Raw genomic sequence first — 26,050 nt, forward strand, 5'->3', positions numbered from 1 at the left:
TTAGTAGTATTGGATAGAAAAAACTCTGAAGTTTCTAAAACTGTTTGAATGATGTCTGTGAGCATAACAGAACTCATATGGCAGGCAAAAACCTGAGGAAAAATCAGGGTGAGTATTTTGAACTCACCCCTATCGAATACACAGTGGGATATGGGTTATTTTTCACTTCCTAAGGCTTCCACTAGATGTCAACCATTTTTAGAACATTGATTCAGGTTGCTCATGTGAAGGGGGGCCGGATGAGAGATGTTTGACTAAGGGGTCTGCCTACCGCCTCGTTCTTGTCTGTAGAAATGCATTCAAACAGCTTTAGAAACTTCAGAGTGTTTTCTATCCAAATCTACTAATAATATGCGTATCTTGGCTTCTGGGCCTGAGTAGCAGGTAGTTTACTCTGGGCACCTTATTCATCCAAGCTACTCAATACTGCCACTTAACAAGAAATTTGTGGAGTGGTTGAAAAATGAGATTTAATGACTCCAACCCACGTTCTGACTTCAACTGTATATTTCATTTTAAATCTAATTTACTTGCAATTATATACATTTCGCCATGTCTAATGTGTATCAAACATTACAAAAAAATCTATTGGGCCAAAAAAACCTAGCTAAAAAAATGTTAGCTGACATGGGCTGATCTGGACATTTCTGACAAGTTATAAATAGTTATAAGGTATGCAATGACTGACATGATGAGGAAAACTGATGATGCACTACCCAATTTCCAAATTGTGCCTTCCACTACTTTGAAGAGTAAATTGAAAGCCGGAATGAGCCCCCCCCCCCACCCCCGCTCCGCCTGTCCCACAGTTTGGGAACCACTGCCTGAAAGGGATTAGCAAGATATTAGGTGAATTAAGGTATTTAAATGGAGCTGTGGTTCACTAGGGTTAAGACTGCAGAGACCCCCTGTATGAGACCCAGTTAGGGCCCAGGTACAGAAAATGGACTATAACAGGGAGGTACTACTACCTGGACTTGTCCAATCAGAAACGTACATTTTAGTTTTTCGTTGCATTTTAATTTAATCTCCAATGACATCTATTTTTACACACAATTATCTCCAGTGACATGTTTTTTTTTTTTTTTTACACACAATTACTCAAACCCATTTGATATTCATTGAGGCAATTTAGGTCATACCTCACCTGCTGTCAACCCCATGTCTCACCCCATGTCTCCCACTAACTGCTCTATTCAAATCATCCCACATTATCTTTCCTAACAAAGCCATACATGATAGTGTGTGTGTGTGTGTGAGTACATGCACGCATGTGAGCTCATGCGTGTGTGTGTGGCCTCGACAATGAGTCTGAAACAGCTGGAAGGCGGGAGGGAGGAAGGAAGCAGGGGAGGAAACAGCTTCTGAGGGAGGAGAGGAGATGAGAAGAGGAGAGCAGGAAGCAGCACACCGCCTGTGGAGGATACAGCTGGGGCGTATGTCAATAAGGGAATGAGATTATCACAGGAGATATCTGCCCCTAAGTGAAGGAGTGAGAAAGACACACGAGACAGACAGACAGACAGACGGGAGGGAGGGAGGGAGGGTGTGGGGCTGACACTGCCATGTATCGTCCATTCCAACTGGCAGGCAACTCAGTATAGAGTAAGTGGAATGCGATCAGGAGCTCTACAGTTAAGACTCACAAGACTGCCTCTCTTTCTTTCACTACTACTGTGAGCTACTACAGTAGGTGCAGCTCTTAACTGGAAGTCATTAGCTGTGTATTGCCAAACATGCCTCTCAAAGCAGGTCACCAGTTTGATCCTGATCCTTACCAGGTTAACATAAACACAGTCTCAAATGACACCTTATTCCCTACATAGTGCACACATTTTGACCAGGGGCCAATGGGCCCTTTGAGAGCTTGGGACTGTACGGTTCTATCTGTAAAAAGATGATTCTGAGATAATTGGCTTTATATTTCTGAACACTCAATGGTTTGAATGGTGTCAGAAATGTTTATCTTGTATTCTTTTGAACTTAACATGAATTGGGGTATTTAGACTCCTATGTAGGTAGAGAACGTAGAACAGAATACGGAACAGAATTTGTCAATAAAATAGAATATGTCCATAACTAAAATGTGAAACAAATGCAGATAGAACCTTATAGTCCCAAACTCTCGCCTTTTCAAATGTAGTGCACTATATAGGGAATAGACTGCCATTTGAGACTCATTATAGTTAAGATGTAAAAAACGCACCACATTCTTCAGCAGATGAAAGGGAGTGTGTGTGCGTGCGTGCCTGTCGATGCCTGTGTGTGTGTGTTTAAACAGTGACTGTTTAAACTTGTCCCAAATACGCTGAACCCGGGTCGATGTGACACAATTCCAGTTTAATGCCTTCAGGGATTAACGACAGATTAGGTGAATTAAGGTATGTAAATGGACTGTGGTTCACTGGGTGAAGACTGCAGAGGCCCCTGTATGGGGCCCAATTAGGGCCCGCACAAAGTCAATACAAGTTTATAACATCTACAGAAAAGACAATAATGCCTATGGGAGAGGTGTTGCTGTATATGTTCAGAGCCATATTCCTGTAAAGTTTAGAGAGGATCTCATGTCAAATGTTGTTGAAGTGTTGTGGTTGCAAGGTCACCTGCATAGGCTACCAAGTGCTGACAGTCAGTATTTTGATAATATGTTTGTAATGCTTGATAATGTGTGTGATGTTAACAGAGAGGTTTATTTTCTGGGTGACCTGAGCATTGACTGGTTAGGAACAAGCTGTCCTCTAAAACTTCTAATTGTGACTAATATAACCCAGGTTATCACTAAACCAACTATAGTGTCACGCCCTGACCTTAGAGATCCTTATTATTCTCTGTTTGGTTAGGTCAGGGTGTGACAAGGGTGGAACATTCTATGTTTTCTGTTTGTTTGTTTTTGAGTGTGGTTCAGAGGCAGGTGTCTATCGTTGTCTCTGATTGGGGATCATATTTAGGCAGCCATTTTTCCCACCATTAGGTTGTGGGATCTTGTTTTCTGTTTAGTGTCTTAGCCTGACAGAACTGTACGCTTTTGTTTTCGCTTTTGTTATTTTGTTTGAGTGTTTTTTGAATAAAAGTATCATGAACACTTTCCACACTGCGCTTTGGTCTACTCTTCCTACCACCAATGAGAGCCGTTACATATAGCGCATACCAACTGTGTTTGATCTGTGACATCCGCTCGCATTGATCATATCTTCACAAATGCTGCAGAACTTTGCAACAAAGCAATATCAGTTCCCATTGGCGGTAGTGACCATAACATTGTGGCAATAACTAGGAAAGCCAAAGTGCCAAAACCTAAAGTAATTTATTAAGAAAACATACCAAATGTTTTCTCAGGGCTCTTTTGTAGAAGATGTAAAACATTTACAGTACCAGTCAAAAGTTTGGACACACCTACTCATTCAAGGGTTTCTCTTTATTTTTACTATTTTCTACCATGTAGAACATTAGTGAAGACATCAACACTATGAAATAACACATGGAATCATGTAGTAACTTGAAACACGAGTAGCGTACAGACATGGAACACAAACAGAGTCAATAATGCCTAGGGAGAGAACCAAAGGGAGTGGCAATTATAGGGAAGGTCATCAGGAAGGTGAGCCTGATGAGGCGCTGGTGTGTGTAATGATGGTGACAGGGGTGCGTAACAATAAGCAGACTGGCTCCAGCCGCAGGACGCCGACCAGAGGGACAGTCCCAGGGACCAGGAGCGGGCCGATCGCTTCTGCTGAGGCGTGGGAACTTGTTGAGACAGCTGAGGCTGACGAGGCATGGGAGCCTGACGAACCGGCTGAGGCATGGGAGCCTGACGATCCAACCGAGTCTCGTGAACCTGTCGAGCTAGGTGAGGCAAGGAAGCCTGACGAACTAGCTGAGGCATCCTCGGTAACTTCGGCCACGGACACGTGATGGGCCAACCGAGTCTTGAAAACCTGACGAGCCAGCAGAGGCATGGACGCCCTATGAGCGAGCCTAGGCATCCCTGGTAGCTCCGGTAGCGAAACCCGGACCCGACGTCACCTACAAAACAAAAACCACTCCCTGATGCTCCCCTTTGGTGAGGCGTTATTCTGTAACGTGTACGCTGGTAGTCGGGAAGCAAGTATGGGGTGTGTATTGAATAAATTAACATAGAACAAAACAAGAAACACAAGTAACATACAGACATGGAACACAAACAGAGTCAATAACATCTAGCGAAAGAACCAAAAAGGGTGACAGTTATAGGGAAGGTAATCAGGAAGGTAATCAGGAAGGTGATGGAGTCCAGGTGAGTCTGATGAGGCGCTGGTGTACGTAACGATGGTGACAGGTGTGCGTAATAATAAACAGACTGGCCACCTCGAGCATCGCAGAGCGAGTATAGACAAAGGAGATTATTGTTGACTATAGGAAAAAGATGACCGAACACGCCCCCATTCTCATCGAGGGGCTGAAGTGGAGCAGATTGAGAGCTTCAAGTTCTTTGGTGTCCACATCACCAACAAACTAACATGGTCCAAGCACACCAAGACAGTCGAGAAGAGGGCACGACAAAACCTATTCCCACTCATGAGACTGTTAAAGATTTGACATGGGTCCTATATAGTTTCGTTATTGTTATTTTACTGATGCTTTTTAATTACTTGTTACTTTTATTTCTTATTCTTATTTGTACTGCATTATTGGTTAGGGGCTCGTAAGTAAGCATTTCACTGTAAGGTCTACTACACCTGTTGTATTCGGCGCATGTGACTAATACCATATGATTTGATTTGATATGTGACATAACTAAAAGAGTGTTAAACAAATCAAAATATATTTTACATTTGAGATACTTCAAAGTAGCCACCCTTTGCCTTGATGACAGCTTTGCACACTCTTGGCATTCTCTCAACCAGCTTCATGAGGTAGTCACCTGGAATGCATTTCAATTAACAGGTGTACCTTAATTTGTAGAATTGATTTCCTTCTTAATGCATTTGAGCCAATCAGTTGAGTTGTGACATGGTAAATGGTGGCAACTTTGAAGAATCTGAAATATAAAATATATTTAGATTTGTTTAACACTTTTTTGGTTACTACATGATTCCATATATGTTATTTCATAGTTGTGACGTCTTCACTATTATTGTACAATATCGAAAATAGTAAAAATAAAGAAAAATCCTGGAATGAGTGTGTTCAAACTTTTGACTGGTACTGTATGTATTTACAGTATGTATGTATGGAGCATAATGTATTTTATTCACATGTTTTCAAGTACTGGGTACAAATCATGCAATCTGATTCTTGCATAGATTTGTATATGATGTGTGTAAAATACTTTTTGAAGATTGTACTGATTATGATGAGCTAATGCTAAACGAAATGACAGATACTGTATGTGTGGCGCTATGTTTGATGACATCATACAATGCATTCTGGTTGTCACATAAACATCTGTCAGACCAAAGATGTTATAACAAAATGAGGTGAAGGGATGGTTCACTCGACTGACTTACAGATTGTAAATATCGTTGCTCAGGGTTGTCAGCTCAGACCCCCATTTCCAGGGGTTTTATTTTGATTTAGCTTGCAAACATCCTCTGTGTTTGCCCCATATTTATTGATAATAATAGTACTATTTCCTGCATCATATCCCCCCAGGATACCTTTCCCCATTCCTACCCCCCACAAATTAAGCTGTTACTCCTACCCCCTACTTTTTCGAACATTCTGTTAAAAATCGCGCAACATTTCAGCGCCCTGCTACTCATGCCAGGAATATAGTATATGCATATGATTAGTATGTGTGGATAGAAAACACTCAGACGTTTATAAAACTGGTTAAATCACGGCTGTGACTATAACAGAACGTGCGTTCCATCGAAAAGCGCAGGAAAATCTGATCACTGAAAATGGGAAAATATATCCATGCGCCACTAGAACCCATTGTTGAATGTGATCCACATTAAATGGGGCCGAGCTTGCAATACCTACAGCTTCCACACGATGTCACCAGTCTTGTCATTTGCCTACGATTTGTTTCTTGGTCAAACGGACACAAGGTAGCGCCTTTCTTCCGGTCTCCGACCGGATATTTCGGTTCAGATTTACCCCGACATTATTTCCAGACGTACAGCTATAGAATATACATCGCCTCGTGATCAATTTGATCGCTTATTAACGTTTACTAATACCTAAAGTTGCATTACAAAAGTATTTCGAAGTGTTTTGTGAAAGTTTATCGTCGACTTTTTTAATTTAAAAAAATGACGTTACGTTATAAAACGCTATTTTTTTCCTTGATCACACAGTCTTCATATATCGATATCTAGGCTATATATGGACCGATTTAATCGAAAAAAAGACCCAATAGTGATGTTTATGGGACATCTAGGAGTGCCAACAAAGAAGATGGTCAAAGGTAATGAATGTTTTATATTTTATTTGTGCGTTTTGTGTAGCGCCGACTATGCTAATTATTTTGTTTACGTCCCCTGCGGGTCTTTTGGGGTGTTACATGCTATCAGATAATAGCTTCTCATGCTTTCGCCGAAAAGCATTTTAAAATTCTGACTTGTTGCCTGGATTCACAACGAGTGTAGCTTTAATTCAGTACCCTGCATGTGTATTTTAATGAACTATTAGCATTTAGCGTAGCGCATTTGCATTTCCAGATGTCTAGATGGGACACCTGCGTGTCGGGTAGGAGCAAGAGGTTAAACAAACCCACCCACAAACCCTCCTAAAATAGTTTCACCTAAATCTGCCAACCCTGTTTAGCTTTCACGCTACAGTTAGGCTCGACAGTAGGCTTGTATTTGAGGTGATGATCTGTGAGGTGATGAAATTTGAGTCTTATTTGTGATTTGTCAAAAACTGTAAACGACTTACGTAATGTGCTCCGGTTCTTGTATACACCGTAACAAGTACATCAAAGATTTGTAATATGTTGAAAAGTGGCTAAACTAAGTTAATATTTTTCAGACTTTGTTAAAAGAATGTAAAGAATGTAGCTGCTGTTAGCTTAGCTTACACGCATGTCTTTTCTAAACAATATTACATTTGCCCATGTACTCACCAAAGATGTTGTCACGTCCTGACCTTAGTTCCCTTTGTATGTTTCTATTTTAGGTTGGTCAGGGCGTGAGTTGGGGTGGGCATTCTTTGTTTTGTTCTTGTGTTTATATTTCTATGTTTTTGGTCTGGTATGGTTCCCAATCAGAGGCAGCTGTCAAACGTTGTCTCTGATTGAGAACCATACTTAGGTAGCCTGTTTTCCCACTCTTGTTTGTGGGAGGTTATTTTCCGTTTCAGTGTTTTTCACCATACGGGACTGTTTTGTTTTTTCTTTATTCGCTTGTTCGTTTGTTTCCTGTGTTCAGTGTAATAACGCCAGGACAGCGGAGTCAATCACCACCTTCCGGAGACACCTGAAACCCCACCTCTTTAAGGAATACCTAGGATAGGATAAAGTAATCCTTCTCACCCCCCTTAAAAGATTTAGATGCACTATTGTAAAGTGGCTGTTCCACTGGATGTCATAAGGTGAATGCACCAATTTGTAAGTCGCTCTGGATAAGAGCGTCTGCTAAATGCCTTAAATGTAATAAATATGACGAACACTTACCACGCTGTATATTGGTCCGATATTTCCTACTCCTCCTCCTCAGAAGAAGAAGAGATTCGTTACAGATGTGGTACATTGTAAACTAGTCTAGCTTTTAGGTTGCTAACTTCTGTTTTTTCGTTTTTTTTGTCAGCGCAACCTGTTAATTTAGACTGGTTTATGGAATGAGTTTGGCTGTGGATGTGTTCCGTGTGATGCTTGGATGATGAAGTTTGCATTTATTTTTTACAATAAAAGGTGAAATTGAGGAATAAAAGTTGTGAAGTCCTTTATTTCCAATCAGTACAAAACACTGTTTAGATGCTTTTCAGACCACGACGCTGTTTAGACGTGTTTGTGGCATCATACGTTCTGTTGCTACTGTCCCAATCACATATTTGCGATGGTACGCTGCAGGGGACCACTCAACAATGATACCCTCAAACACCAAATTAGATATACCTCATTTCAAAATAGACCATCATCACTGTCAACTGTGAATGATAATTACTCACGTTTTACTGGTGAAACTGCATCTGCATGCCAATCATTCGATTGATCTCAAATCGGTGTCATGGGAATAGCCAATGCATTTCAATCTTATTGAATTACTATTTCGTGAGCGGATTAGAGCAAATGTTTAAAACAAAAAAACTATTCGCCTTTCTTATATTTTGTTTCAGTCAAAGAATACATCCTGAATAGTGACGGGCTCTGAGTGTTGGCGCATGACCCTTTTTTGGGGACTATTCAGCTTCAGCTGAACATCCTAAAATGAGCAGATGTTTTTGGTGTAAAAGAAATGTTATAGTCCTACTCTGCTATGCTATTATCTTCTGTTCTGTTCTGTAAAATACTATGTTTGAATTGTTACGTCATCTCGCGAGACATTGATTCAGCTTTGATCTAACTTTACTAAACAAGCACCACTGTGAGAAGTGATCGTCTTCTATAAGTAATGATAACAATAATAATAATAAGTGAGGAGTAGGACTATCAGGCGTAGGCAAACGAATCTTGATGAGTGTTATTTTAAACGATTGGAGCACTCTTCGTGGTTCTGAATGGACAACACCAAGATCACGCAATGATGAATTAGATGTTGAAGGATAGCTGAATGATAGTTCTGCCATTAGGCCACTTAAGGAAAAAGCCTAATAAGTGTAAGTCTACGTGGTATAGCTAGTTGTAGGCTATAGCCTAATGTAAATACAAAATAAATTTAGCACTGTATGCGAGGAGAGCTTTAGTTGTATTGTTTTAGCTTACACTATGTATCATAAATAAACGTTGATTTGATGAGCTTGAACACATGGTTACAATATACCTTATTACAGAATACATTTTTTTTTTAACTGAGGTGAACTATCAATTCATAGAATTCATTTGCATAGATTAAATCATCAAATCAATTGACCGAGTAGTGAAAATAAAATCATTACTACGCAGAATTGAAGGAAATTAATTTAAAAACAGCAATAAAATCAAGCTTTTGGTGTGGTGTAATGCATCTCAATAAAGTAGAACCTAAATGCATTATTACCTCCAACTTGGATATATTCAACCAATAGCCAATACAAGCTAAAAATCCCAAGCAGGGCAACAGCAACTTCCACAGAGGGTCAGGCTCCTTGGGCTTTGCCGTGGCCACTCTGGTTGTGGGTGTCCTACATTCAGAATGGTGGCACTGTAACCAAGTGGTCAAATATCATTCTGAGTTCCACTGCACAAGAGAGGGTCCGTGGAGTTTTATGAACATACTGTAATTAAATAGAATTCATTTAGAATTAACCAAATTAATTTCCCTGAAATAGTTTTACCGGCTCTGTTTATTCTCAAATTGAAAAATATGAGGGAACGCCGCTCATCCGCTCTCCGGCAGCACTACACCCCTGGTCACTACAAAGATACGTTCTTCTTTTTTTTCACCCCTTTTTTCTCCCCAATTTCGTGGTATCCAATTGGTAGTAGTTACAGTCTTGTCTCATTGCTGCAACTGCCGTACGGACTCGGGAGAGGCGTCCTCCGAAACAACCCAGAAGCCAGCTGCACCAATGTGTTGGAGGAAACAAGGATATCCCTGCCGGCCAAACCCTCCTCTAACCCGGACGACGCTAGGCCAATTGTGTGCCTCCCAATGGGCCTCCCGGTCGCGGCCAGCTGCGACAGAGCCTGGACTCGAACCCAGAATCTCTAGTGGCACAGCTAGCACTGCGATGCGCCACTCGGGAGGCCTCAGGCATTCTTCTTAACTCTGTTGCCAGAGAGGAAGGAAACAAACCGCTCAGGGATTTCACCATGAGGCTAATGGTGACTTTAAAAAACGTACAGATTTAATGGCTGTGATGGGAGAAAACTGAGGATGAATCAACAACACTGTAGTTAACCCAAAATACTAACCTAATTGACAGAGTGAAAAGAAGGAAGCCTGTGCAGAATACAAATATTACAAAACATGCATCCTGTTTGCAACAAGGCACCCAAGTAATACTGCAAAAAATGTGGCTAAGCAATTGATTTTTTGTCCTGAATACAACGATTTGTGTTTGGGGCAAATGCAATACAACACATTACTGAGTCCCACTCTCCATATTGTCAAGCATAGTGGTGGCTGCATCATGTTATAGGTATGCTTGTAATCGTTAAGGGCTAAGAGTTTTTGTAGAATAAAAAAAGAAACGGAATATAGCTAAGCACAGGAAAGATCCTAGAGGAAAACCTGGTTCAGTCTGCTTTCTACCAGACACTGGGAGATGAATTCACCATTCAGCAGGACAATAACCTAAAATACAAGACCAAATGTACACTGGAGTTGCATACCAAGAAGACAGTGAATGTTCCTGAGTGGCCGAGTTACAGTTTAGACTTCAATGGCAAGACCTGAAAATGCTTGTCTAACAAGGATCAACAACCAATTTAACTGAGCTTGAAGAACTTTGAAAAGTAAAAATGGGCAAATGTTGCGCACAATCCAGGTGTAGAAAGCTCTTAGAGCCTCACCCAGAAAATCTCACAGCTGTAGTCGCTGCCAAAGGTGCTGCCTCAAAGGGGTGTGATTAATTATGTAAATGAGATATTTCTGTATTTCATTTTCAGTACATTTGTAAACACTTCTAAAAACATGTTTTCACTTTGTCATTATGGGGTATTATGTGTAGATGGTAAGCATAAAAAAATAAAAAATAAAATAAAAACATATATATATATTCAGTCTGTAACACAACAAAATGTGGGTATGAATACTGAAAAGGCACAGTAGCCATGTTATTTTTAATCGTTTGTGTTATTCATTACTCACTGCATAATTATTCCTTGAGCCATTATAATAAAATTAAAATAAAATAAAAAATATCTTCAACTCTGCATTGTTGGAAAAGGACCCGTAAGTTAGCATTTCACTGTTGTTTACAAAGCATGTCACAAATAAAACATTTAATTGATTGATTTGATTCTATCAGTGTATTGGTGTGTTGTTACTTGTCGTGTTTTATGTTTTTGTGTGGATCCCAGGAAATATAGCTGCTGCTTCGACACTATCATACGTCCTCCATTCCACACATTCAATCAGGTGTGTGTGTGTGTGTTTACGTCATCATGTGTGTGTATCTGCGTGTATGTTAGTGTAGTACCTGCTATGAGGAGGGAGGCCTCCAGCGTGACGTCGGGGCCCCGGGGCCCTCTACCCACACACCTGTAGGAGCCAGTGTTTCTGGGCTTCACCTGGGTGATTAGCAGGGTGCCGTTAGTGTACAGGATCACTCTATGGAGAGAGGAGAGGAGAGGGGACACAGGTAGTACTCAGATGAACATCAATACTGCCATTCACTTGCTGATACTCTCAACCAAACCAGAGTACGAATGCAGAAACGGAAGAAGGTACGTACACTAAAGGAACATTTCACCCCAAAATTGTCCCAAAATGTATCATACAGAGAGGATTTCAGTATTTTGAAAATTACATATCTTGAAAACTTGAGTGCTGACAAGCAAAACATTTTGGGACTATGTCAACAACGGACTAATGAAACAAATACCGAAATATCGTTTTTGGGTGGAGTTTTCCTTTAATAGAGTAGGTTTAGCTGTGCAAAGACATATTTTGAATAGGTGATTTTACAGTATGCACTCAGGGTAATACCCTTTTCACACTACCATGCCGACCTGAACCATACTGTGTTGGCTTTGCAGGCTTGGATATTTTCTTTTCAAATGGTCCTTTCCAGCTGGGTTCCAGCTGTGGTAGATTCGTAACCAGGCCAACAGCTTGGCTCGGCTCAGTGTGAAAAGGGTATGTGTCTATTCTATCGGGCCCAGTGTACGCCATGCCCCTTTTCTGGCCCCTGGTAGGGAAAGAGGAGTATCGGTGTGTGTGATGGAGAGGATAAAGACTCATAACTGTCTGACCTTTTGTCAGCTCAAAGTCTGACAGCTAAGGAGCTTCACATCTAAAAACAACACAGAGAGCAAGACAGACTGGCACACCATCATTATCTATTCTTCCCTCATAGCAATATGATACTAGGTTTCACTGGCTAGCTACTAGACGGCCTGCCATTTAAAGCTACAGCCTAAGATTGATGTATCTGTTTTTAAACTTTTAAATGAATGATATATAGCCATTGATTCTTGAATATTGTTTTTTTTTAAATACCAAAATGTAGCTTTAAAGGAAGTGAAATGTGCAGTGAGAGAGAAATGCTATCGCCAAGGCGAGTGCCATATAATATACATAGATACAATTTTTAGGTCCCACATACTACATGTATGTAGTATGACTTGCATATAAATGATTTGTGAAGCATTTATGTTGTGCTTATTTATGCATGCTTTATGAATTGCCTATATTAAGCCTTTATATTATATACGTTTTTGTTCGTTTAGAGTACATTAGAGTATTACTTTATTGATATAAACTTGGGAAAATGATACAAAAGTAGGGACTATTTTCAACACCGTTTGTAACCTAAAAAAAGTAATCACCCAGCTCCCGATGTGCATGGCAATCCACCATTCATTCTGATCTTAACTCCAACCCGGAAGGACTCTGACATTGTTTACGCTGCTCGTTCTGTGGGATAGCGAATGCTCCTACCACTGTCTCTCCCAAGCATCTTTTACCGGTGTTTGGCTTACTGCCCCGCATACTGCTTGTATCCACAGCGCTAACTTGCAAGGTGGTAATCTCCCGCTCGTTTAGTAAAGTGCAGCCAGGATCCATACAGTGAGCAAGTTCTCCGCCTTCTCTCTGTTTATCGTACTGGTGCATGTGTGTCGATTGTGTGTGTTTGCCATTTCACTGGCGGAGCTTGTTTTCGGGGGACGGGTGTAGGTTGTGTTTGCGAACTCATTTTTTAGCTCACAACAAGCTTGTAGCATGGCTAACACTAGACAGAAAAACACTGCAAACCACAATGCGAAAGAGGAATATGTACTGTATGTATCAAGCACTACAACACTCCACCACTCGATCAACAAAACTAGTTCTATAAAGGGCGAATAGATCTGCAGGAAAATAACTAAGTCTGTCCTGCTTATATCTCTCCAATTTTGTGCACACATTTGTTTACATCCCTGTTAGTGAGCATTTCTCCTGTGCCAAGATAATCCATCCACCTGACAGGTGTGGCATATCAAGAACCTGATTAAACAGCATGATCATTAATTACACAGGTGCACCTTGTGCTAGGAAGAATTAAAGGCCACTGTAAAATGTGCAGTTTTGTCACACAACATAATGCCACAGATGTCTCAAGTTTTGAGGGAGTGTGAAATTGGCATGCTGACTGCAGGAATGTCCACCAGAGCTGTTGCCAGATAATTGAATGTTTCTATCTCTACCATTAGCCGTCTCCAACGTCGGTTTAGATCATTTGTCAGTACGTCCAATCTGCCTCACAACCGTAGACCACATGTAAACAGGCCAACCCATGACCTCCACATCCGGCTTCATCACCTGCGGGATTGTCTGAGACCAGCCGTCTGGACAGCTGATGAAACTGAGGAGTATTTCTGTCTGTAATAAAGCCCTTTTGTGGGGAAAAACTTATTTTGATTGGCTGGGCCTGGCTCCCCTGTGGGTGGGCCTGGTTCCCAAGTGGGTGGGCCTATGCCCTTAACTGCCCAAACATGGCTGCCCAGCATGGCTGCCCACCCTGCCCAGTCACGTGAAATCCATAGATTAGTAGAATAATTTTGCACGCCTAATTTTTCAATTTTTGATTTCTTAAAAAAGTTTGAAATATCCAATAAATGTCATTCCACTTCATGATTGTGTCCCACTTGTTGTTGATTCTTCACAAAAAAATACAGTTTTATATCTTTATGTTTGAAGCCTGAAATGTGGCAAAAGGTCGCAAAGTTCAAGGGGGCCGAATACTTTCGCAAGGCACTGTACCACCCCCTTCGCATAAAGTGCCTGCCTCTCTCCCTCGCGCAGCAGTACCAGTCAAAAGTTTGGACAGACTTACTCAGTCAAGGGTTTTTCTTCATTTTTTACTATTTTCTTTATTGTAGAATAATAGTGAAGACATCTTAACTATGAAATAACACACATAGAAACATATAGTTAATCCCAAAAGTGTTAAACAAATCAAAATATATTCTATGTTTGAGATTCTTCAAAGCAGCCACCCTTTGCCTTGATGACAGCTTTGCACACTCTTGGCATTCTCTCAACCAGCTTCACCTGGAATGCTCTTGAAGGAGTTCCCACATATGTGACCGACCACCTTGATTCTGTCTTATGTAGGTGTAGCTGCAGTGTTTTTTTGACATTGGATAAAAGCAGACACACAGAGCTACAAAGTGGTATATCATACACTGCATTTGCGGAACAATGGGAAAGTCATTCTGCTTTGAAAGTTGATAAACTTGTAACTTCACTTTTGAGAAAATGGCCTTTGAATGTTTTGGTACCTACTGGTGAGCTCTTATTTGTCTTCTTTGCTGGATAGTCAACCAAAAAATAATTTAAATAGTGAAATTATTTAAAAAACCCATCCCTACTCTCTGACAACACACCATGTCTACACAGACAGGCACACACACACGCAATCATGCACGCATGCACACACACACACTTTTCAGCAGCTTTGAACAAACACTCCTATTTTAGTAGCTTTTATTTTGGTACACCAATGATCTCGCCCATGAGGCTAAAATCCTATTTTTTTCTCAACTCTAAACAACCTTGAAAATCCAATGAGATTCCAGGTTCTCCTTGGTTTCAAGCATCTGAATCAAATGAACGTCAAATATTATTCACATATATCCCCTTCAGCTGTGTCTACCATCCAGGTACAAGGCCAGCAGTCAAAACCCCTACAAGAAAGAAGTGCTCCCCAGATATTACCCCAGAAGAGATCAATAAACCCAGATACCCACAAACACACACACACACAAACCCCTTAGGCTGCTCTAAGACACCGCAGCCTGAGATCCCTGTTCACTTCATTGGAGACAGCAAGAGATGTGTGTACAGGACAAACACAGCTGAACATATAAGCTGTGTGTGTGCGCGCGCACACGTGCGCCTGTGCCAGGGTTATTATAGTAAAGGAAAATTACTCATAACAAAAAAATATTTAGTGGGGCCACCTGAGTGGCGTAGTGGTTTAAGGCACTGCATTGCAGTGCTTGAGGAATTACTACAGATCCAGGTTCAATCCTGGGCTGTGCCACAGCTGATAGCGACTTGGAAACAGTGCACAATTGGCCCAGCTTTGTCTGGATTAGTGGAGGATTTGTCCCATGTCACTCTAGTGACTCCTGTTGCCGGCCGATCGGCGGTTGCCAGTTGAAAAGTGTTTCCTCCGACACATTAGTGTGGCTGGCTTCCGGGTTAAGTGAGCAGTGTGGCTTGACAGGGTTTCAGCGATGGGACAAGACTGGATGTGCCAGGGTTATTATAGTAAAGGAAAATTACTCATAACTGGATTGTATCTTTTTTTTTTAGTAAACTCAAATAAAATAATTTACAAACACGTTTGAAAAACTACAACTATACTAAGAGACAACTATATCAACAGACCATTCTGCCACCTCTGGTCTCTTGGCCCTCCCACCCCTAAGGGAGGGCACCTCCCATTCAGACCAGTCAAAGCTCTTCTCTGTCCTGGCACCCCAACGGTGGAACCAGATTCCTCGGAAAGCAGAGTCCCTGCCCATCTTCCGAAAACATCTGAAACCGCACCTCTTCAAATAGTACTTTAAATAATCTCACAGCACCCCCCACCCCCAAAAAAAGCCTTTTGTGAACTAACACTTGCACTTAATCCCCCCCCCCCTTACTAGCTCTGACTGCTGATAGCTACTTCACTGAGGAACAATGTACTTACTATGACTGAAATATGTGGTTGTCCCACCAAGCTATCTTAAGATGAATGCACTAACTGTAAGTCGCTCTGGATAAGAGCGTCTGATAAATTATGAAAACGTAAAAGTACACTGCAACTACTATCTTTGACTCCAAAACGAACTGAAATAAATAAAAAATAAAAAAACATCCCGAATTATGTTCAGTTTTAGTGCAAATATCGAATGTGGTTTTCAAACTTTATTTTCTAATGGGGTTTTCAAGCTTCTAAATCTGGCGGGTCACATTGAAATTGACTTTATAATTCAAAAGGTAGACTCCAAATCAAATCAGAACCACAGATATTGGGTGTGTTTGAATGGTATGGTTAAAAGCAACCGACTGCAGAAGAAAGTCAAGGAGTGAAATCGGGGGAGGTGCATCTGCGACAGAGGAAAGTCACGACACCAATGTGGTTTTCCAACAGCAAGGCCAAGATCAACATGTCAGTGTTGCCATTGTTTATAAAAAGGTTTTCATTATGATGCCGAAATTAACATATACCACACCCCCATTTCACACATTCAAACTGAAATCTATGTGTACATTGTACAATCAATAAGTGAGAGAGAGACTCAAATATCACATTTATTTGTGTATATCCATCCACTGTACACAAATACATCGTGGTAAATTGGTTCCTGTTTTAGTCATGTCTTGGGTCACATTTGTGTGGGTCAAAAAAACAAAACAACTAATGATTGGTTGACAATAGAGCCTTCCGCAATGCCGGTTGATGGCTGCAAGATGAAGTTGGTGAAGAGCAACTGCAGAAACTTGCAGTCATGACCTTTGATCACATGGTTTTTGTAAAGTTCATGCAGTCGACAATGGGCGCAAGTCCCAGACCCCAAGGTTCCGGTCTAGAAACACGCTTTCCACTGTACCCATACGGCACTTTCGGTATTGCAGTTTAAGTCTGGGACAGTAAGACAATTCCCATAGATGGTCCCATAGAGAAGTAAAATAAGACAATTCCAAAATAAGACACTTTAGTCATCACCTTTGTACACAAAACCTACATTTAATTATTCAAGTAATTGTCTTAGAGGCTGATTTTTCTTCATCACTCACAGTGGAAGATAATACATGTTTTATATTCATCCAGTCTGTCATGTTTCTGATTGCTGTCTCAAGTTCATTTATAAGCTCAGTGGCAAGTAGGAAAATGTTTATCCCAGAATGCAACACACTTTGAAAGGCCATCAATTGTTGGTCACCGACTTGGCAAAAGTGATCCACTCGAACGCGCCCATTGAGATGATCATGATACAAGACCTTGCTCTCTCACAGTCAAACAAGATTATCTACGCATGTGCACTTCACGCTGCTTCAACGTGGTGGCTACCGGACCAAATAAGTGTAGAAGTTTAGCCTTCTGAACTATTCCTGTTTACTTCATGTATCTACATCATCTCACTGTGTCTACCGTTAAACCTAACCGAAACTATGACCTGACCCATCACCTTATGAATTACTCCCCTACAGAGGCAAGTGCCAAAAACCACAAAAACTATACAACACATAAATGGTAGGGATGGGCGTCTTTCCCTTTCAAGACTATTCAATACATATCTAGATACATGGGCACCGATACGATACAGGAACGATACAGTTTGTTTTAGTTTGAAACCAATCGGTGAAATTCGGTATGATTAGAGAACGAATCAATGCAATTCAGTTCAATGCAATACGATTCTATTATAAATAAAAATCTGCTGCTGATGGATCTCTTGAGCTGGGCCTCTCTGGATATGTCTGAGCTGACTTTTGTGTGTGTGTGTATATGTGTGTTAGGGATGTGACAAATGGACAATTATTCATGACGTTTAAACAGACATTTCCCCCCCATTTAAACAATAAGAAAAAAACATAACATTTCATGTAAATTCAACAGTGGTGTAAAGTACTTAAGTAAAAACATACTTGAAAGTACGACTTAAGTCGTTTTTTTGCACTTTACTATTTATATTTGACAACTTTTACTTTACTACATTCCTAAAGAAAATGATGTACTTTTTACTCCATACATTTTCCTGCTTAGCAGGACAGGAAAATGGTCTAATTCACGCTTATCAAGAGAACATCCTTGGTCATCCCCACTGCTCCTGATCTGGCTGACTCACTAAACACACGTTTCATTTGTAAATTATGTCTGAGTGTTAGAGCATGCCCCTGGCTATCTGTAAATAAAAAACAAGAAAATGATGCAGTCTGGTTTGCTTTATATAAGGAATTATTGATATTTACACTTTTACTTTTGATACTTAAGTACATTTTAGCAATTACATTTACTTTTGATACTTAATTATATTTAAAACCAAATACCTATTTACTTTTACTCAAGTAGTATTTTACTGGGTGACATTCACTTTTACTTGAGTAATTCTCTATTAAGGTATTGTCATAACTCTCCTGTGACGATATGAAGGATCAGGTTACTGTCACGGCCGTCAAAAGAAGTGGACCAAAGTGCGGCGTGGTGAGCGTACATTTACTTTTATTTTAAAATGTTGCCAACAAAACAACAAACGAAAGAAACAACCGTGAAGCTTACAGGGATAAGTGCCACTAACAAAGTTAACTACCCACCCCGAAAGGAGGGAAAAAGGGCTACCTAAGTATGATTCCCAATCAGAGACAACGATAGACAGCTGTCCCTGATTGAGAACCATACCCGGACAACACATAGAAACACAAATCATAGAAATAAAGGACATAGAATGCCCACCCAAATCACACCCTGACCAAACCAAAAATATACATAAAAAAGGCTCGCTAAGGTCAGGGCGTGACAGTTACAGTGGGTCCGCTCTACAGTGTGCTATCTCTCTCGAAGAGTGGGAGATTGGGAAGTCGGCTGTTTTATGGTGGTCGTAAAATACGCTGCCTCTATGCTCTGTAGTGTTCGAGTTTGGAATGTAAACTGTGGAACACAGAGAGACACATTAGGCGTTATAGAACCGCCCCTTCTTCCACAGTATAAAACCCACTTCCTACAAAATGTACATTAAGTCAGAGAACGCCGGTATGGAGTCCCCACTTTGGAACGGCTACAATTCTATGGGCCATCAGAACAGAAAATATGGAGCTGACGCTACATGTTGAAATGGTTAAGAACTACCCAGGAGACCAGACAGCATGGTAGTCTATGGTTAACGTCCCCAGAAGTTACAATGTCTTTCGGAGTTGTTGCTTTCTCTGCTGCTCTGGATAGTGTCTGTTGTTATGGATACGTCAGGCGTACAGATGGTTGTTGCATAGAATGGATGCTTCCGCGGTTGTCGGTATTCTCGTACTAGATTTACGTAATTTCCAGCTGCAGATGAGTAATTCTAAGTCTAGGGTTTGCTCTTATTCTGTTGTGATCGATAGTCTCAGAGTTTCACAATTTCCAGCCGGGTAGCCTGACTGTCCAGCAGACGGACTGGCGATTCCAACAGAAAAGACAACGACAACATACGGGCGTAAATATATACATTCCAATTATTTCCAAATCAGCGGCCGTTCATGTGCAAAGGATTAGCATTTCAATGACTATAATTATCAACTGTGTGTAGTGAATCCATTTTGTCATTCCCGTTTTTTATCTGTCCCCACCCCTTCCATTATCACCCCTTCCATTGTCTACCAAGCCATCATACTGGTTTAGCCCACTAGGGACTTATCAATGCATTGTGTTAGTAACCAATAACTATATTGTTTGTTTATGTATTTCTGTGATTTGTTTACTTAGACAGTAAATAAAAAATTTGGCCAATTTGTATATCGCTGATTCATTTTGGAGAATAGGGTTCGTGCAGATATCCAAGGGTTTGCGACGTTCAGTAATGAGAACTGATGAGGTAATGACACATTAATAGAAGACTAATTGATAAGATATTAAAATATCTGTAGAGTTGATTCGGGAAATAGAGACTCTATAAACATTTTCCCGTGGTGCCCCGACTTCCTAGTTAATTAAAGTTGACATGACTAGTTTAATCACATAATAATAATTACACATAGAGAATTGATTTGGTAAAATAACAGTCTTCACATTTAATTATAGTCACACAAGTATAAAAATTGGGTACTTTTTCCACCACTGGAATTAACAATTAAGATGGTCTTCATCGCGCTTCCCACGCGGAGAGAGACAATTGTATAATTTATGCTGCTGCTGCTCTTGCTTTTCACAAGAGTGGTGCATGTAGCTTGTTGTTGTTGTCGTCCAATCACAAGTCATCAAAGGCTACAATCATAGAGCTAGAGCCATGTGGCAAGTTATTAGGAGACATCTACACTACCGTTTGGGGTCACTTAGAAACGTCCTTGTTTTCTATGAAAACATACATGAAATTAGTTGCAAAATGAATAGGAATTGTAGTAAAGACGATGACAAGGTTATAAATTATGATTTTTAATTTAAATAATAATTGTGTCCTTCAAACTGCTTTCGTCAAATAATCCTCCATTTGCAGCAATTACAGCCTTGCAGACCTCCGGCATTCTAGTTGTCAATTTGTCAAGGTAATCTGAAGAGATTTCACCGCATGCTTCCTGAAGCAACTCCCACAAGTTGGATTGGCTTTATGGGCACTTTTTACGTACCATACGGTCAAGCTGCTCCCAAAACAGCTTAACCTCTTGAAGCTAGGGGGCACTATTTTTATGTTTGGAAAAATAATGTTCCCAAAGTAAACGGCCTATTTCTCAGGACCAGATGCTAGAATATGCATATAATTGACAGATGATAGAAAACACTCTAAAGTTTCCAAAACTGACAAAATATTGTCTGTGAGTATAACAGAACTGATATTGCAGGCGAAACCCTGAGAAAAATCAAACCAGGAAGTGGCTTCTATTTTGAAAACTCCATGTTCCATAGCCTCCCATTGCTCCATTTAAAGGGATATCAACCAGATTCCTTTTCCTATCGCTTCCTCAAGATGTCAACAGTCTTCAGACATAGTTTCAGGTTTTTATTTTGAAAAATGAGCCAGAACGATAACATTGCGTCAAGTGGTCACATGAGTTTTGATAGGTATTGCTTTTCCCTCTCCTACTGTGAAAGACATTTGCAGTTGATATATTATCGATTATATATTTTAAAAACAACCTGAGGATTGATTATAAAAAACATTTGACATGTTTTTTGGACATTACAGGTATTATTTGGAATTTGTCTGCGTTGTCATGACCGCTCTTTCCTGTGGATTTCTGAACATAATGCGCCAAACAAACAGAGGTATTTTGGAATCTTTATGGAACAAAAGGAACATTTGTTGTGTAACTGGGAGTCTCGTGAGTGAAAACATCCGAAGGTCATCAAAGGTAAACAATTAATTTGATTTATTTTCTGATTTTCGTGACCAAGCTACCTGATGCTAAGTGTACTTAATGTTTTGTCTTGCAATCGATAAACTTACACAAATGCTTGGATTACTTTCTCTGTAAAGCATAATTTCAAAATCTGAGACGACAGGTGGATTAACAAAAGGCTAAAACTGTGTTTTGCAATATTGCACTTGTGATTTCATGAATATGAATATTTTTAGTAATATTATTTGACTGAGGCGCTATGCTATTCAGCGGTTGCTGATGACAATTATCCCGCTTAAGGGATGGGTAGCGTCGAGAAGTTAATAGCGTTGAGATCCGGTGACTGTGCTGGACACTCCATTATAGAATACCAGCTGACCTCTTCTTCCCTAAATAATTATTGCATAGTTTGGAGCTGTGCTTTGGGTCATTGTCATGTTGTAGGAGGAAATAGGTTCCAATTAAGCCTCGTCCACAGGGCTTATTTTATTTTATTTAACTAGGTAGGCCAGTTGAGAACAAGTTCTCATTTACAACTGCGACCTGGCTAGCATTAACACTGCAGTGATAAATGTCCAGATGATGATGTGCAAGTAGAGATACCGGGGTGCAAAAGAGCAAGAGGATAAATAACAATATGGGGATGAGGTAGTTGGGTGTGATATTTACAGATTGGCTGTGTAAAGGTGCAGTGATCAGTAAGCTGCTCTGACAGCTGATGCTTAAAGTTAGAGAGAGAGATATAAGACTCCAGCTTCAGTGATTTTGCAATTCATTCCAGTCATTGGCAGCAGAGAACTGGAAGGAAAAGCAGCCAAAGTAAGTGTTGGCTTTGGGGATGACCAGTGAGATATACCTGCTGGAGCGCGTGCTACGGGTGGGTGTTGCTATGGTGACCAGTGAACTGAGATAAGGTGGGGCTTTACCTAGCAAAGACTAAAAATGACCTGGAGTCAGTGGGTTTGGCGACGAATATGAAGTGAGTGCCAGCCAACGAGATAGACTACATCCAGTTTGCTGAGTAGAGTGTTGGAGGCTACTTTGTAAATGACATCGCTGAAGTCAAAGATTGGTAGAACAATCAGTTTTACGAGGGTATGTTTGGCAGCATGAGTGAAGGAGGCTTTGTTGCGAAATAGGAAGCTGATTCTAGATTTAATTTTGGATAGGAGATGCTTGATACGAGTCTGGAAGGAGAGTTTACAGTCTAACCAGACACCTAGGTATTTGTAGTTGTCCACATATACTAAGTCAGAACTGTCCAGAGTAGTGATGCTAGTCGGGTGGGCAGGTGCAGGCAACAATTGGTTGAAGAGCATGCATTTAGTTTTAAAAGCTAATAAAAAGAAGGGCCAGAGTTGTGTCGTCTGCGTAGAGGTGGATCAGAGAATCACCAAGGCTATTGAGTCTGCCGATAAGAATGAGATGATTGACAGAGTCGAAAGCCTTGGCCAGGTCGATGAAGACGGCTGCACAGTACTGTCTCTTATCGATGGCGGTTAGGATATCGTTTAGGACCTTGAGTGTGGCTGAGGTGCACCCATGACCAGCTCGGAAACCAGATTGCATAGTGGAGAAGGTACGGTGGGATTCAAAATGGTTGGTGATCTGTTTGTTAACTTGGCTGTCGAAGATTTTAGAAAGGCAGGGCAGGATAGATATAGGTCTATAACAGTTTGGGTCTAGAGTGTCTTCCCCTTTGAAGAGGGGGATGACCGCGGCAACTTTCCAATCTTTGGGGATCTCAGATGATACGAAAGAGAGGTTGAATAGCCTAGTAATAGGGGTTGCAACAATTTCGGCTGATAATTTTAGAAAGAGAGGGTCCAGATTGTCCAGCCCAGCTTTCAGAACACCAGCTGTTTGGATTTGGGTGAAGGAGAAGCAGGGGGGAGGGGGGGCTTGGGCAAGTTGCTGCAGGGGGTGCTGAGCTGTTGGCCGGGGTAGGGGTAGCCAGGTGGAAAGCAGGGAGGAGGCTTCTAATGTTAACATGCATGAAACCAAGGCTTTTACAGTTATAGAAGTCAACAAATGACAGCCCCTGGAGAATGGGAGTGGTGCTGGGGGCTGCAGGGCCTGGGTTAACCTCTACATCACCAGAGGAACAGAGGAGGAGTAGGATAAGGGTATGGCTAAAGGCCATAAGAACTGGTCATCTAGTGAGTTCGGAACAGAGAGTAAAAGGAGCAGATTTCTGGGCGCGGAAAAATAGATTCAAGGCATAATGTACAGACAAGGTATGGTACGATGTGAGTACAGTGGAGGTAAACCTAGGCATTGAGTGACGATGAGAGCGGTTTTGTCTCAAGAGTCACCAGTTAAGCCAGGTGAGGTCATTGCATGTTTGGGGAGTGGAACAAAAGGGCTATCTAAGGCATATTGGGCAGGGCTAGGGGCTCTACTGTGAAATATGATAATAGTCACTAACCAAAACAGCAATAGACAAGGCATATTGACATTAGGGAGAGGCATGGGTAGCTGAGTGATCATAGGTTCCAATAAGTAGCACTAGATGAGTCAGGGAGCCAATTCTGTAGTCGCTGCTACGCTAGGCGAGCTGGAGACACAGCGATTCAGACAGCTTGCGGGCCAAGGCTAGCTGATGGGCATCCATTAACGTTGCAGCGGAAGAGCCTGTTGAAACCACCTCGGACAGTTACGTCGGCAGACCAGATGGATCGGCGGGGCTCCGTGTCGGCAGTAAAGGGTCCAATTGGCAAAAGAGGTATTGTAGCCCAATAATTGACTGGTGGATGTTTTTGGCTAGCTGGGAGATGGGCCTAGCTTGAGGCTAGCTCCAGGCTAACTAGTGCTTGCTTCGGAACAGAGACGTTAGCCAGGAGTAGCCACTCGGATAGCAGCTAGCTAGCTGCGATGATCCGGTGTAAAGGTTCAGTGCTTGCAGTAGGAATCCGGAGATGTGATATAGAAAAAGCAGTCCGATATGATCTGGGTTGATAACGCGCTGTGCAAACTGGCAGGAATTGACCGGGTTGAGGCTGGCTAATGTCAGAGTTAACGGTGAGGACGGCTAGCAGTGGCTAACTGACTATTAGCTAGTAGCTAGTTAACTAGCTAGCTCCTAAAGGGGGTTCTGGTTCTAAAGTGTAAAAATAGCAGATCCGTACCACATTGGGTGAGGCGGGTTGCAGGAGTGTATATTCAGTCCATAGATAGAAAGTGAGATTAAAATATATCTGAAGAAAACAATATATACACGGGAAAAGACAAAAACACACGTCCAACTGCTAGGCCATCTTGGATAAGTGGGCATGCATTGCAAAATGGAATGATAGCCTTTCTTCTTCAATATCCCTTTTACCCTGTACAAATCTCCCACTTTACCACCAACAAAGCACCCCAGACCATCACATTGCCTCCACCATGCTTGACAGATGGGGTCAAGCACTCCTCCAGCATCTTTTCATTTTTTCTGTGTCTCACAAATGTTCCTCTTTGTGATCTGAACACCTCAAACTTAGATTTGTCCATAACACTTTTTTACAATCTTCCTTTGTCCAGTGTCTGTGTTCTTTTGCCCATCTTAATCTTTTATTTTTATTGGCCAGTCTGAGATATGGCTTTTTCTTTCCAACTCTGCCTAGAAGGCCAGCATCCCGGAGTTGACGTTGAGACTGGTGTTTTGCAGGTACTATTTAATAAAGCTGCCAGTTGAGGATCTGTGAGGGGTCTGTTTCTCAAACTAGACACTCTAATGTAATTGTTCTCTTGCTCAGTTGGCACCGTGGCCTCCCACACCTCTTTCTATTCTGGTTAGGGCCAGTTTGTGCTGTTCTGTGAATGGAGTAGTACACAGCATTGTATGAGATCTTCAGTTTCTTGCCAATTTCTCGCATGGAATAGCCTTAATTTCTCAGAAAAAAATAGACTGACGAGTTTCAGAAGAAAGTGCTTTGTTTCTGGCCGTTTTGAGCCTGTAATTGAACCCACAAATGCTGATGCTCCAGATACTCAACTAGTCTAAAGAAGGCCCGTTTTATTGCTTCTTAACTCAGCAGAAAAGTTTTCAGCTGTGCTAACATAATTGCAAAAGGGTTTTCTAAAGATCAATTAGCCTTTTAAAATGATAAACTTGGATTAGCTAACACAATGTGCCATTGGAACACAGAAGTGATGGTTGCTGATAATGGGCCTCTGTATACCTATGTAGATATTTCATTTAAAAAATCTGCCGTTTCCAGCTACAATAGTCATTTACAGCATTAACAATGTCTACACTGTATTTCTGGTCAATTTTATGTTTTTTTAATGGACAAAAAAAACCCAGACATTTCTAAGTGATCCCAAACTTTTGAACCGAAGTGTACTTTAACCTATGGAAGATGGAATTGAAATGGCAGAACTAAAAGTTAAATGAGGACAGGCTACAACACCAAGAAAAAGTACAAGTCATTTCAACCCTTACATGGTGACCAGACCAGGCACGCGCTTGCACCATGTTACATGCTGACCCCACCACTTGCGCTACGTGCAAATTTACACATAAATGTTGAGTTGAGTTTGAGTTTATTTTATTTTTACAGGGACAGTACACATTAATCAACGTTTCAGTAAAAGTGCCTGTTTTAGCCAGCCGGCTCATTTTCAACCGCAGTCCCTGAGCAGGTTATTAAAAAACCATTACAATACAAACAATCATTGAGTAGTGTGCACACACAGAGCAACATAGGACATGCAAGTCATAGCATACAGACAGAGCAACATAGGACAAGCAAGACGTAGCATACAGACAGAGCAACATAGGACAAGCAAGTCATAGCATACAGACAGAGCAACATAGACAAGAGTCAACATAC

General features: G+C 41.1%; 1 pseudogene; it reads right to left on the reverse strand.

Annotated features, from left to right (window-relative positions):
• LOC118369445 (inactive tyrosine-protein kinase 7-like) overlaps positions 1 to 26,050 on the reverse strand; it is a 195,689-nt pseudogene that overhangs the window by 28,964 nt on the left and 140,675 nt on the right.

Source organism: Oncorhynchus keta, chromosome 36 (assembly GCF_023373465.1).
Source record: "Oncorhynchus keta strain PuntledgeMale-10-30-2019 chromosome 36, Oket_V2, whole genome shotgun sequence".
Lineage (NCBI taxonomy): Eukaryota > Metazoa > Chordata > Actinopteri > Salmoniformes > Salmonidae > Oncorhynchus > Oncorhynchus keta.